Source organism: Podarcis erhardii, assembly GCF_964252035.2.
Source record: "Podarcis erhardii genome assembly, chromosome: 3".
In the NCBI taxonomy this organism is placed as follows: Eukaryota; Metazoa; Chordata; class Lepidosauria; order Squamata; family Lacertidae; genus Podarcis; species Podarcis erhardii.
In genome coordinates, this window is record NC_138507.1 from 117,760,973 (window position 1) to 117,776,873 (window position 15,901).

Genomic DNA, 15,901 nt, shown 5'->3' on the forward strand with positions numbered 1-15,901 from the left:
CTGATTTCCCCCATCACTGCACCCCAGAAAGAATTTCAATTTCCTCCCCAAGATCATGTTCCCATACTGACTTCAAAGCAAACAACAAGGGATTTAACAGGGAAAGAAAATGAAACATTTAATTATCTTTCTGTTGTTATCTTTCTGCAGATTTGTAGTTGGAGAAGACTCTTCTCATTAACTTCAGCATCATTATCTTTTGTGACAAAATCACTTATTTGACCTCCAGAAAAAGCAACTGAAGAAGTGAGCTCACTGATCTCTGATTAATGAAGCCCTCCTTCTGAAAATGAATGAATAAAATGATTGGAATAAACATAATATGTCACTGAAATCTCCCTGTGTGTTTATTGTGAAAATCCACAGGACATTCCTGCAATTATATGTGCATCTCTAAATGTACACACTTTGGAAACATGCATCTCCAAATGCATTTGGATACATGATCTTAGCAAAGAACTGGGTTGGATGATCGGGGAATTTCAAAAGCTAGTAGATAATTAAGTTGTGGATCATAGAACCATAGAATATTAGAGTGGGAAGGGATCTAGTCCAATCCCCTGCAATTCAGGAATCTCAGCTAAAGCATCCATGACAGATGGCCATCCAACCTCTGCTTAAAAACCTCCAAGGAAGGAAAATCCACAACTTTCCGAGCGAGACCGTTCCACTGTCAAACAGCTCTCACAGTCAGAAAGTTCTTCCTGATGTTTAGTCAGAATCTCCTTTTTTGTAACTTCAAGCCATTGGTTCAAGTCCTACCTTCCAGAGCAGGAGAAAACAACCTTGCTCTATCTTTAGATATTAAAAAATGGCTATCAAATCTCCTCTCAGTCTCCTCTTTTCAAAACTAAACATACCCAGCTCCTTCAACTGTTCCTCATATGGCTTGATTATCTTGGCTGCCCTCCTCTGCACATGTCCCACCTTGTCAACATTCTTCTTAAAGGATGTGTGCTTGCTTGGAGTTGTGAGATCCTGGCTCTCACAGTACAGATTTGCTCCTTTGGGGCAAAGAGAGCTGAGCTAGAGAAGCTAAAACAAGAGAGCTTTCTGGATGCAGTCTTCAAGTAATTGGTTGAGGTGGCAAACCAATGAGCCTCAGAGAAAAGACGGAATAAAAGGCAAAAGATGGGTGTGATCCCCAACATATTTACCCTATAATATACAACAGACTGCACAGGTCAAAAAAGGGAAACTGGTGATGCTCAGAGAATCATAAATTGGTTGGGGCAGAATTTGGAAATGACTGTTTGGTAGGACTCATTTAGTACTGAGGCTGTATTCTAGCTCACCTATAGTAGAATGCTCTTGAAATGGAAAATGAAATCATAGAATAGAATCATAGAGTTGGAAGAGACCACAAGGGCCATCGAGTCCAACCCCCTGCCAAGCAGGAAACACCATCAGAGCACTCCTGACATATGGTTGTCAAACCTCTGCTTAAAGACCTCCAAAGAAGGAGACTCCACCACACTCCTTGGCAGCAAATTCCACTCTCGAACAGCTCTTACTGTCAGGAAGTTCTTCCTAATGTTTAGGTGGAATCTTCTTTCTTGTAGTTTGGAACCATTGCTCCGTGTCCACTTCTCTGGATTAAGAGAAAACAACCTTTCTCCCTCCTCTATGTGACATCCTTTTATATATTTGAACATGGCTATCATTCTGAGATTTTTAGACCAGCTTCGGCCCGTCTTATCTTGAGCCTGAACAGCGTAGTCCACACAGCGGAAGGATAAGCAGTATGTGCCACATTCTTAACTTTATTTACACTTCTATGCTGAGAGAATACAAACGTGCATCTTGCCTCTGTGAGAGCAGAGAAGCAACTCCTCTCGGAAACAAAGAACACCGAGAGAAACAGTGAAAAACAGGAAACCAGTGAACGTCACATCCAGTCTCCCATTCCCGTGGGAACCCAACAGTAACGCTGCCTGTGGAATGTAAACAACTGCTGCACAGTGAAGGAAGCAGAAACCAACATCCTTCCCCTTTCTGTGAACATCACTGGGCAGCGTGTTCGTACAATATCAGTACAAACCCAACTTCTGCACATAGGTACAGTGTTGATCCCTTGATACAACCTTGGACAATACATCAGCAGGAATTTCATTACGTGGCATATAGGACACCGTTACGAGTCCCTTCTGAATACGTTCCCTAGCATGTTGCAACTTCAATTGCAAGTGCTTCGTGCTTTGCTTACAACCTTCAGAATTCAGCAAAGCCAAACATGCTTTGTTGTCCTGGTAAACCTGGATTGGACATTTGACAGGAATTTTCATGTCTTTGCACAATTGTAACAACCATTCACAATCTTTAAGTGAATAAGACAGTGCATTCAGTTCAGCTTCACAAGTACTTAAGCTAACTGTTGTTTGCTTCTTGCATGACCAATCAAATAGACCCTGATTGTACATGTAGCAAACTCCAGACGTGCTTTTCCTGTCTGTAGTGTCACTTCCAAAACTTGCATCTGCAAATATCTCAAGACCACCAGACTTCTGATTGTTAAATCTCAGTCTGTAATGCATAGTGCCTTTCAAATAGCGTGCTATGCGTTTCAGAGCTTTCCAATCCTTAACAGTAGGATTGTTGACTTGTCTGCTTAGCAAATTCCAGCTAACAGCAATGTCAGGTCTTGAACATCTGGCAATGAAGTTTAGTTTGCCTAGCACACTTCTGTACAGTGCAGTGTCAGAAAATGCTTGTTCAGTGTCATCTACCTGATAACCTGTTGTCATCGGTGTGTCTACAGGGTTAGCATCCATCAGATTTAGTTTGCTTAACACATCAGCAATTTTCCGTGACTGGTGTACTAGAATGTTACCATCTTGATCTCTCTCTATTTCCAGAGATAGGTAGTTGTTTACCTCACCAAGATCTTTCATGTCAAAGTGCTCTTTCAGTTGAGTTAGGGCGTTATTGTACATTGTGACATCTTTCCAAAAGAACAAAATATCATCAACATAAAACAAGCAATACAGCTTCTTTTGCCCCTCCTCTTTGACAAATACACATGGATCAGCTTTCCCTTGCCTAAAACCTAGAGAAAACAATACTTCAGTGAGTTTTGTGTGCCAACACCGTGCACTTTGTTTGAGGCCATATAGGGATTTCTTCAGAGCACAAACAAATCCCTGTTTTACCTGTACACCATCAGGTGGAAGCATATAAAGTGATTCACCTAGAGATCCGTACAAAAATGCTGTCTTCACATCGTGGTGAGAAACGTGAAGATTCTCCTCTGCAGCCAGCTTGAGCATAAGCCTAATGCTCTCATACCTCACGGTGGGTGAGTAGGTCTCGTGATAGTCTTCTCCTGGTACCTGTGAAAAACTTCTGGCTACCAATCTGGCTTTGTGTCTGACTATCTTGCCATTTTGATCTGTCTTTGCTTTGAAGACCCATTTGCTTCCAAGCAGTTTCATTCCTGGAACTACTGGAACTAGCTCCCATGTTTTGTTCCTCTCTAAGGAATCAAGCTCAGCCTTCATGGCATTTAACCATGGCTCAGCATCCTTTGAATCCAAATCCTGGATTTCTTGGAAACTTGAAGGTTCAAATACCTTCTTGGAGCTTTTAACAGCTGCTACTGCTGACTTAGCAAACTCATCAGCAAATCTCTTTGGAGGTCTGCCTTTTGTGGCTCTTTGTAACCTGCGAATTAGCCTTAAGTCTTCAACACTCTCCTCTTCCTTCTTAGGAGAAAAGTGACCTATTGTGAACAATGGTTCCTTCAATTCTTGATCAGAGCTTTCAGAGGATCACATTGAGGCTTTCATACTCTTGAAATCCTCTGAATCACCTGATTCAGTTTCAGACTCAGAATCAGAATCAGAATCAGGACCTTCATCAGTAGGTGTGGGTTGTTGCGGCAGCTGTGGCTGTTGCTGCTGCTTTTGCCTATCCTCAGTCTCATCACTGTCATCAGGATAGCATTGGAAAATTCTCACATTCTCCCCCCACTTGGCATTGTACTCAACACTTCTTGTGAGCCCAATTGTCTTAGAGTCAGTCATCATTATTCTGTAAGAACCTTTCTGATACCCTAGAAAGATACCATGCAATCCACGCTTGCCTAACTTGGAGCTTTGTGGTGTGTGAACCCACATGTCAGAACCAAAAATTCTCATGTGTTTGATGTAAGGTTTCTTGCCAAACATCTTCTCATAGGGGGTACAACCAATCGCTGAAGATAACCTGCAATTATAACTGTAAACAAAACACACCAAAGATTCTGCCCAATAACTCTCTGGAAGATTGGCATCATGCAGCAAGGTTTTCATACCCTGAAGCCATGTCTGACTTGCCCTCTCGCAAAGTCCATTCTGCCATGGTGAGCGAGGACTAGACAAATCGTGTTGAATTCCTTTCTCAGTCAGAAAAGCTTCAAACTGCTGAGAAGTGAATCCCCCCCCCCCGTGATCAGTGAAAAAGGTCTTTATCTTCTTACCATGCACATTTTCCAACCAAGCACAGAATTCCTTGAACTTTGGAAAAGCCTCTGATTTTTGCTTGAGATTATACACATAAATATACCTGGAAAATGCATCAATGAGAACCATGAAGTACCTGTTTCCACCGATAGAGGGTGATAGTGGACCAACCAAATCAGCATGAACAACCTGGTATGGTTCTGTAGCTTGCCTACTAGACACCTTACCTTTCGCAGCCATTTTCACCTTGTTTGCTGATCATGCCTTACACTTCATGTGGTACCTGCAGGGTTTAATACTCATACCTTCAACCAAGGCAGGCATTTTAGATACTGCCTCAAAATGCAAATGACCAAATTTCCTGTGAAAATCATGAATACATTCTGCATGCAAACCTTTGTTAGAACCTGCAATGCAACGAGTTTCATCCTGCACATCATCAAAATACAAAACAAACAAACAATCAACATATTCAGCATGCAATACATAATTGTTTTTCTTTGTGATGGTGTACTTCTTGTTCTTGAAGGAAACGTTAATTTTCCGTTCATTCAGCTGTGCAACACTGAGTAGATTGTGTGAGGCATCTGGAACGTAAAGCACATCTTGTATTGATAAGTCCAAACTGTGAAGAACAACAGTTCCGTAGCCTTTACTGGGGATCGTGTGGTCATCCGCCTGGTGAATCACACCTTCCTGTGGTGTAAAAGACACAAACAGTCGCTTATTGTTGCATAAATGTCTCGTGGCTCCTGAATCAACAACGAAGAAGGATCTTGACGTCTTCTGGACCTTTGCAACCTTTGGAGTGAAGCATGAGACCATTGCATTTTGCTGTGTTGTCCTGGACACCAGACCTTTGCCTTTGCCTTTGCCTTTTCCACGCGATGAGCTTACGCTGCGCTGCTCTGTCTTGGCCCTGAGAAATCTGCATTCCCTCTTCATATGGTCTAGACGTCCACACAAGTAGCATTTCACTGCCTTCAAAGCTTTGGCGCCATCTGGTGGTTCCACTGCATTCTGGGATAACGTCTGTGAAGACTCCCCCTTACCAATGCAGCTAGCACCCCGGCAGTCTGCTTCATTCAGAATCACGGCAGTAGCAAGGGCTACTGTGAGCTGAGCAGTTGGCTGAACAGCAATCTGAGTGGCAATGGACTCCCAACTTGAACCCAAAGAATGTAGTATCATGAAGGAATACACAGCCTCTGGAAAGGTGAGTCCTCTCTGTTGCAGCTCATGTCTCAGATTATGCATCTCCATCAGATGTGTACGCACATCTGCACCTTCAGCAAGTGCCATATCATGCAGCTTGGCATAGTAGAACAAAGAAGCACCAGCTTCTGTTCTCAAATGAGCCTCTCTCAAAGACTACCAATGTAAGAGTTCCCCTTGCTTTGGAATCCTTAGCTGCCCATTCATCTGTTATTGGAGCTGGGGGGTTGTCTGTAATAACTGTAAACAGACCTTCTTTTCGCAGAAGAGCCTCAGCATAGAGTATCCACTCTGCATAGTTCTTCTTATTGAGCTTAGGAATCCCAAAAGCATCCTGAAGGGCTGCCATGACTCTGGCATTAGCCTTCTGCGTCATTAAACAAGCTGCGTCTGTGTTTACTGCAGCTTCATTCCAAAAGCACTTTTAAAAGTACTTTCGGTTTTCAAGCCTCTCAAGCCTGTGAGCTTGTGAGCCTGTGAGCCTCTGAGCCTTTGCGCCTTTGCCGCGGCAAACGGCTTTAAAAGTTCAAAGTCCAGCCTTAAAGCCATTAATTAGGAGCTGGCAGGCTCCATGAGCACATACCTCTCATCAATCATTCTTGACGCGCAGAGCAGATAACGCCGATCCGTCTCTCTGTTCCTCTGCCGGCATTCCGATTCGACTTCTGGAGTCCATAACCAAATATGTGAGATTTTTAGACCAGCTTCGGCCCGTCTTATCTTGAGCCCGAACAGCTTAATCCACACAGAGGAGGGATAAGCAGTATGTGCCACATTCTTAACTTTATTTACACTTCTATGCTGAGAGAATACAAACGTGCATCTTGCCTCTGCGAGAGCAGAGAAGCAACTCCTCTCGGAAACAAAGAACACCGAGAGAAACAGTGAAAAACAGTAAACCAGTGAACATCACATCCAGTCTCCCATTCCCGTGGGAACCCAACAGTAACGCTGACTGTGGAATGTAAACAACTGTCTTGTGACAAGCATTTTGCTGCACAGTGAAGGAAGCAGAAACCAACAATCATATCACCCCTTAACCTCCTCTTCTCCAGGCTAAACATGCCCAGCTCCCTTAGCCGTTCCTCATAAGGCATCGTTTCCAGGCCTTTGACCATTTTGGTTGCCCTCCTCTGGACACGTTCCAGTTTGTCAGTGTCCTTCTTGAACTGTGGTGCCCAGAACTGGACACAGTACTCCAGGTGAGGTCTGACCAGAGCAGAATACAGTGGCACTATTACTTCCCTTGATCTAGATGCTATACTCCTATTGATGCAGCCCAGAATTGCATTGGCTTTTTTAGCTGCTGCGTCACACTGTTGGCTCATGTCAAGTTTGTGGTCAACCAAGACTCCTAGATCCTTTTCACATGTACTGCTCTCAAGCCAGGTGTCACCCATCTTGTATATGTGCCTCTCATTTTTTTTTTGCCCAAGTGCAATACTTTACATTTCTCCCTGTTAAAATTCATCTTGTTTGTTTTGGCCCAGTTCTCTAATCTGTCAAGGTCGTTTTGAACTGTGATCGTGTCCTCTGGGGTGTTAGCCACCCCTTCCAGTTTGGTGTCATCTGCAAATTTGATCAGGATGCCCTTGAGTCCATCATCCAAGTCATTGATAAAGATGTTGAATAAGACCGGGCCCAAGACAGAACCCTGTGGCATCCCACTAGTCACTCTTCTCCAGGATGAAGAGGAACCATTGATGAGCACCCTTTGGGTTTGGTCAATCAGCCAGTTACAAATCCACTGAGTGGTAGCGTAGTCAAGACCGCATTTTACCAGCTTCTTTACAAGAATATCATAGGGCACCTTGTCAAATGCCTTGCTGAAATCAAGGTAGGCTACATCCACTGTGTTCCCTTCATCTACCAGGCTTGTAATTCTGTCAAAAAATGAGATCAGGTTAGTCTGACACGACTTATTTTTCAGAAATCCATGCTGACTATTGGTGATCACAGTATTCTTTTCTAGGTGCTCACAGACTGTTTGCTTAGTGATCTGCTCCAGAATCTTCCCTGGTATTGATGTCAGACTGACTGGGCGCTAATTATTTGGGTCCTCTCTTTTCCCCTTTTTGAAAATAGGGACAACATTTGCCCTCCTCCAGTCTGCCGGGACTTCCCCTGTTCTCCAGGAATTCTCTCTCTCTCTTTTTTTAAAAAAAGATATTTATTAAGATTTTATATAATAGAAACAACAGAAAGAAAGAATACATCATAAAAAACAGAAACAAGAAACAAGAAACAAGAAAGATATAAAGAAGAGAAAATCCATTTTTTAACTTATTATCTATATAACCTTCTTTCGTGACTTCCTCACATCTCCCTTCTCTGTGTTCCCCTTTACACGTTCAAGTTCAGCAGATTCTAACCCTCTTTCAAACCTCGTTTATAATTATATATTTCAACCTATTATGTCTCCAATTTTCCTTGTCTTCTCATTCTCAGATTTTAACTATTCTTAATAACTTAAACCCTTATGCCATTTTGTTTAAGTTTGACATAATATTACTCTGATCTTTCCCCCCTTTTCTTTTTAAGAATTTTTGCATACTCCTTTTATCTAGGTCACTAATGCCATATTCTCTTTAAGTCCAACATCATTTTAACATTCAGATATTTTACAATGTTTCTGCAGGTAGTCTTTAAATTTCTTCCAGTCCTCTTCCACCGACTCTTCTCCCAGGTCTCGGATTCTGCCAGTCATTTCTGCCATCTCCATATAGTCTATTACTTGCATCTGCCATTCTTCCAGGGTGGGCAAATCTTGTGTCTTCCAATGCTTTGTGATGAGTATTCTTGCTGCTGTTGTTGCATACATAAAAAACAGCACCAGTTGGCTGACAATGCCCAAGAGCAAGGCCTCTGGTTTCTTAAGGAAGGTATATTTAAATACCTTTTTTCAGTTCATTATAGATCATTTCCCAGAAAGCCTTAACCTTTGGGCACATCCACCAAAGGTGAAAGAATGTTCCCTCAGTTTCTTTACATTTCCAACATTTGTTATCAGGCAAATGATATACTTTTGCAAGCTTAACTGGGGTCATGTACCACCTATGCTTCATTTTCATAATATTTTCTTTTAAGGCATTACATGCCGTAAATTTCACACCGGTGGACCATAACTGTTCCCAGTCAACAAACATGATGTTATAACCTATATCCTGTGCCCACTTAATCATAGCTGATTTGACCGTTTCATCCTGAGTGTTCCATTTTAACAGCAAGTTATACATTCTTGAAAGTATCTTAGTTTTAGGTTCTAACAATTCTGTTTCTAATTTCGATTTTTCCACCTGGAAGCCTATTTTTTTATCCAAATTAAAGGCCTCTCTAATTTGGTAGTAGTGTAACCAATCTCACACATTATCTTTTAGTTTTTCAAAACTCTGCAATCTCAATGTGTCTCCATTTTGTTCTAATATCTCCCAATATTTCAGCCAGTTGGCCTCCATATTGAGTTTTTTTCAGAGCCTTAGCTTCCATAGGTGATAACCACCTTGGAGTCTTGCTTTCCAATAAGTCTTTATATCTTGTCCAGACATTAAACATGGCTTTTCTGACAATATGGTTTGTAAATGCTCTATTAGCTTTAACCTTGTCATACCACAGATATGCATGCCACCCAAAAGCATTGTTAAACCCTTCCAAGTCCAAAATGTCAGTGTTCTCAAGAAGTAGCCAGTCCTTCAACCAGCAGAATGCTGCTGATTCATAGTACAACTTCATGTCCGGCAGGGCAACCCCCCTCTTTCTTTAGCATTTTAAATTTTATTCTGGGCTTTTTGCCCTGCCAGACAAATTTAGATATATCTCTCTGCCACCTCTTGAAACAATCCATCTTGTCCACAATCTGCAAAGTTTGAAACAGAAACAACATTTTTGGCAATACATTCATCTTTATAGCGGCAATTCTACCCAACAAGGAAAGCTTCAATTTTGACCAAATTTCTAAATCTTTTTTAACTTCTGACCAACATTTCTCATAGTCAAAACAAAAAATTCCTTCCAGTAGCACCTTAAAGACCAACTGACTTAGTTCTAGGTATGAACTTTCGTGTGCATGCACACTTCTTCAGATACACTGAAACAGAAGTCACCAGACCCTTCTATATAGTGAGAAGGTGGGGAGGGGTATTGCTCAGAAGGGTGGTGGGAATGGGTGATTGGCAGATAGCTGTGATGAGCCTGTTGACGACTCTTAACGACTGCAATAGGTCTTACAGGAAAAAGCAAGGGGTGAGAAGGTGAAAAATGGCTTTGTCATGTATAATGAGATAAGAATCCAATGTCTTTGTTCAGACCAGGTCTCTGGAAGGAATTTTTTGTTTTGACTATGGCAGACCAACACGGCTACCTATCTGTAACTGGAACATTTCTCATAATTATCTTTAAATAGATTCACATTTTTGGCCGTCATATTAATCCCTAGGTATTTCACTTTCTTAACCACAATTAAATCTGTCTCCTTCTGAAACCTTTCTTTTTCCATTGTTGTCAAGTTTTTCTCTAAAACCTTAGTTTTTTGCTTATTTAATTTAAATCCTGCCACATGACCAAATTCTTGAATCAATTTTAAAACCCTTTTCGTACAAGATTCCGGCTCCTGTAATGTCAAAACCAGGTCATCTGCAAAGGCCTTAGGTTTATATTGTTTAGCTCCAACCTGAATTCCTTTAATCCACTGAACACCACATTGTTAACTATTAGTTTTGCTTTTTGTTCTGAGTAAATAGCCTCTATACCATTTTCAAACCCCCGTCCCACTCCCATTCCCTTAAGATTTTTCTTCATAAAATTCCAAGAAATATTATCAAAGGCCTTCTCCGCATCAATAAAAATTAAAAATGCTTTTGTATTAATATTCATCTGTAATAACTCCAAAATGTTAATAATGTTCCTTGTGTTATCAGACAGATGTCTGCCTGGGAGAAAGCCTGCCTGATCTTTGTGTATCACTTCATTTAATACTCTTTTTAGTCTATTAGCTAAGATATCTGCAGAGATTTTGTAATCCACATTTAAAAGGGATATGGGACGGTAGTTCTTGAGTTGTGTCTTTTCAGATTCAGATTTTGGTATAAGCGTGATGAAAGCTTCTTTCCACGACTCCGGCGCCTTCTTCCCCTCCATAATCTCGTTACACACCTCCTTTAATGGTTGAATTAAATAGTCTTTCAAAGTCTTTTAATACTTGGAGGTTAACCCGTCCGGCCCTGGAGACTTGCCCAATTGCATGTTCTGAATGGCACCTTCAATCTCCTGTTCTGTTATTTTATAGTTCAATATTGTCTTATTTTCTTGAGATATTTTTTGTAGTCCATTAGTTTTTTAAAATTGGTCTATATCAGTCTCTTTCTGTGGCCCCTGGGTGTACAGTTGTTTGAAGTATCTCTGGAAGCATTTTCTAATCTCCACAGGATTCTGAATGTTTTTCCCTTCAATTTCAAGATTTGTAATCGTATTCAACTTCTGTCTTTTTTTCAACTGCCACGCTAGCAGTTTTCCACATTTATTAGCCGATTCAAAAGTCTTTTGTCTCATTTGTTTAATTTTCCACTCAACTTCCTGGTTTATCAATTTCATATATTGTACTTGATACAATTTAATTTCTCTCAGAATCTCCTGTGACTTTGGTTTCAATCTTAACTTTTTCTCACCTTCTTTTATTTTCTCCAAAATTTTATCTTTTTTCTCATTTTGAGATCTCTTTTTTATTGCATTCTGTTGTATCAGAAACCCCCTCATCTCCGCTTTACTTGCGTCCCAGATTACTCTTTTTTCAACTGTAGTTTTCAGATTTACTTCAAAATAATCTCTCAAAGTCTTTTGGGCCTTCTTAACAATCTCTTGATCTCTTAATAAGGTGTCATTCATCTTCCATCTGAAGGAACCAGTTGGTGTTAATTTCATTTCCATCTTTACCGCATTATGGTCGGAGCAGGTTTTTGGGCAGATTTCCACCTTTCTAATCTTAGGTGCCAGTCCTCTAGTAATCCATATTTGGTCAATTCTAGTCCATGTCATTTTGTACTATCTCCTTAGTTATTCTGGGCCGTGTTTCCTCTGCTGAATCATTTGCTCCAAATTCTTCAGGTCAGGCATTGTTTTCTTTATCGGAGAAGACTGAGGCAAAGAAGGCATTGAGGAGTTCAGCCCTTTCTGTGTTCCCTGTTTGCATTTCACCATCTTCTCCTCTGAGTGACCCCACTGTTTCTTTGTTCTTCCTTTTGCTACAAACATACCCATAAAAGCCTTTTTTGTTGCTTTTAACCTCTCTTGCAAGCCTGAGTTCATTCTGTGCTTTAGCTTTTCTGACTTTGTGTCTACACGTGCTGGCTATTTGTTTGAATTCCTCTTTGGTGGTTTCCCCCCTTTTCCATTTTTTGTACATATTTTTTTTAATCTTAACTCAGTTAAAAGTTCTTTAGATAGCCACCCTGGCTTCTTTAGGCACCTTCCATGTTTCCGTCTCATTGGTATTGCCTGAAGTTGTGCTTTTACTATCTCCCTCTTAACAAACTCCCAGCCATCATGAACTCCCTTTCCTTTTAGTATTACTGTCCATGGGATCTCACCCAGCACTTCCCTAACTTTTATGAAGTCGGCCTTCTTAAAGTCAAGAAATTGAGTCCTAGTATGCTTGGCTGCTCCTTTCCGCTGTATAGTAAACTTCAGAAGAGCATGATCACTCGTGCCTAATGATCCTTCCACTTCTACCCCACTAACCAGGTCATCAACACTGGTTAGGACCAGATCTAAAATGGCTGTTCCTCTTGTTGCTTCTCCCACTTTCTGGACAATGAAGTTGTCTGCAAGGCCAGTGAGGAATCTGTTTGACCTTATGCTCTTGGCTGAGTTTGACATCCAACAAATATCCGGGTAATTGAAGTCCCCCATTACTACTATCTTCCTTCCTTTTGCATGCTTGGCCATCTATTCCAGGAAGGCATCATCTATGTCCTCCGTTTGGCTTGGGGATCTATAGTAAACTCCCACAATGAGGTCTCTATTATTCTTCTCTCCCTTAATTTTGACACAAATGCTCTCACTTTGGCTTTGAGGTTCTAAATCTTGGATCTCTTCACAGGTATACACATCCCTGACATATAACGCCACTCCTCCTCCTTTCTTGTCTGGTCTGTTTCTCTGAAATAGATTGTATCCCTCCATTATTACATTCCAATTGTGGGACTTATCCCACCAGGTTTCAGTGATGCCTATTATGTCATATTTAGTTTGCTGTACCAAGAGCTCAAGCTCATCTTGTTTATTTCCCATGCTTTGTGCATTAGTGTATAGACATTGAAGTCCATTAATCATTCCCCTGTGTCTCTTATTTAAGGATTTTCCCCTCCCACCACTAGGTCTGCGTGCTGTTTGCTCCATTTGGTCTATGACATTTGGATGATCATCTTCATCAATTGATAGACTCCTACCTTCAGGAGCACTGTCTCCGTCCCCCACATTAGTCAGTTTAAAGCCCTCCTGATGAGGTTTCTGAGATTTTTGGCAAAAACATTCCTCCCAACCGTTGTGAGGTGCAGCCCATCTCTTGCCAGAAGTCCATCTTCAAGAAACTGCAGTCCGTGATCTAAGAATCCAAACTGTTCCTGTTTACACCATTTGCGAAGCCAGCTGTTCACTTCCACTATTTTCCCCTCTCTCCCTGGGCCACGTCGTTCAACTGGGAGGACAGATGAGATGACAATTTGTGCATTTAATTGCTTCAATTTCCTGCCCAGAGCCTCGTAGTCTCTTTTGATCTTCTGGAGGCTATTGCTTGCAGTGTCATTGGTTCCCACATGAACCAAGAGGAAGGGGTATTTGTTAGTGGGTTTTATGATTCCTTGCAGTCGTTCAGTTACATCTTGGATCTTAGCCCCAGGGAGACAGCACACTTCCCGAGACATCTTGTCAGGCCCACAGATCACTGCTTCTGTTCCCCTCAGTAGGGAATCCCCTATCACCACTATGCCTCCTCTTAGGTTTGGTCAGGGTTCTTCCGTGAGCTGTCCGTTCCAAGGTCGCCTGCACATTCCCTGAGGACTGACTTTGCTGCTCGTCTTCATATACCTGATCGACTGTAATGAGGGAGAGATCCTCAAATGGAGTCTGCTCTTCGTCTTCCATGGTAGGGGAGAGGACCTCAAAGCGATTGTGTATTTCTAAACAATCGGAGTGAACCCTGGGCCTCCTACTTCTTTGAGTCACGTTTCTCCATATATCTGGCTCCTGTGTTGGTGAACTAGCTTCCTTCTCAGGGGAGTCCCCTGTCTCCTCCTTGGTGGAGACGGTGTGCTCTGTTGCTTCCAAGAAGAGCTCCAGCTCTCTAATTCTTTGGAGCGTAGCTACACCTTCCTCCAGTTGCTGGACTTTGTCTTCTAAGAGGGCAATCAACATGCAATTGCTGCAGGTAAAGCTGCCTGCAACCTTTGGTAAGAAAGATTCCAATGAGAATTATTGGAATAAATAGTGATGTCAGTGATCCTCCTATGTGCTGCATAAAGGAACGTTCTGATCCTCACAGAGAGAAGAAGAAGAAGAAGAAGAAGAAGAAGAAGAAGAAGAAGAAGAAGAGTAGTAGTAGTAGTAGTAGTAGTTTGGATTTGATATCCCGCCTTTCACTCCCTTTAAGGAGTCTCAAAGCGGCTAACATTCTCCTTTCCCTTCCTCCCCCACAACAAACACTCTGTGAGGTGAGAGAGGCAACACTTTGACATTTCAGAACTATTGAGATGTGCTTCATGTTTAGGTATACCCCAAATCTCAAGGTGGGTTTGGGGTGGGTTCTCATGTGGCTCTCACTGTTTACAAAGCATCTGGATCAGGCCCTGCTACCGCTCCGAGATCTGAGTTTCTCTGTAGGCTTCAGCTATCCCCCAAAAAATAAAAATAAAAAATGCATTACTTTGAAACAAAACCAGGCTGAGGGGAAAATACTCTTTCAGATAGGACTGGGTATAGAGGTGGGGGCATATTTAACTTTGAAAGGCAAGTCAAGCTTTTAATCACAGCTAATTCTTTTCCCAGGGCACTCCAATTAAAGGGATTTGGGAGAAAGATGCTTTTAATTTTAAAGCTTTGCTTTTTGACATTCCTTCCAAGTCTTGCAGAAAATCAAAGCAGCTTCTCCTGAGGGTCTTTCAAGTGCTGCAAAGGGCACACTGCCATTTATTTTACTAAGCAAAGGCAGACAGAAAAAAGCATGCTAGGTCTGCAAGTGAGAGGGAACTCACTGAACTTAGGTGACCGGAACTGTCAAGCAGAAGTGAAGGCAACAAGAATAACTTCATTGCCAACTTCATTGCCACTTTGGCCCATGAGAGTTGCTTGCTTCATGTGGTCCAGAGCTGGTGATGTCAGAGGTGACTAATGAGCCTCTGGGTGACTCAGTGGCAGACTCAGGGGTGTAGGAAGAGGGTTGGGGGGTGGCCCGCTCCGGGTGTCACCCTGACGGGAGTGACAAAATTGTGGACAGCACTCACTGTAGGGCCTGCAGTGCACCCGAGCCATGCATCTTGGCGCCCGCAGGCTCCGCACTGTCCACCCACTGCCTCCCCCCCCAGCTGTGGGGTGGCTGAGTCCCCATGGTGCATCCCATCCCTATGGGCACTGTGCACCCCATCCTGTCCCTATGGCTGCCATGTGTCCCACCACTATGGGCGGTTCGTCCCAGGTGCCTGAGAGGCTTCCTCCGCCACTGGGCAGACTGGAAGATCTTTGCATGGCATTTTAAGGATGAAATTACTTAGCAGACCTACATCGATGTTTCATCTGATTGAGGTACAAGGCACATCGAAACAATATTTCCAGCCCAGTGAATATGGAATGCCTAATCAGATTAATGCACTGTGTGTTAACTTCCTCTCTCTTGCACACCATGTCCTCTTGAGGGTTTCTTCTGCCACCTGCATTACAACTGGAAGATTAATGAACAGGGCTGACATGTCAGTATATCACAGAGCCCAATCAATAAGCAGAGACTTGACATTCCAAAAGCTGCAGAACGGTCACAGAGCAATTTTCCATTATTATAGTCTGACCTGAGATCCTTTTTGAGCATCAGCTATGAGGGTTCGATGGCTTCTCTTAGCACTTTTTTCAGGAATGTGCCTGGTTTCTGCAACGTAGCTTTCTGGTAAGACGTCCATCCATTTTTGAAACATTCAGACATAACTTCTAAGATGGGGTGGCCAAGCGGTGGTCCTTGAGAGCTTAGTGGACTTCAACTCCCCTTATCCCCA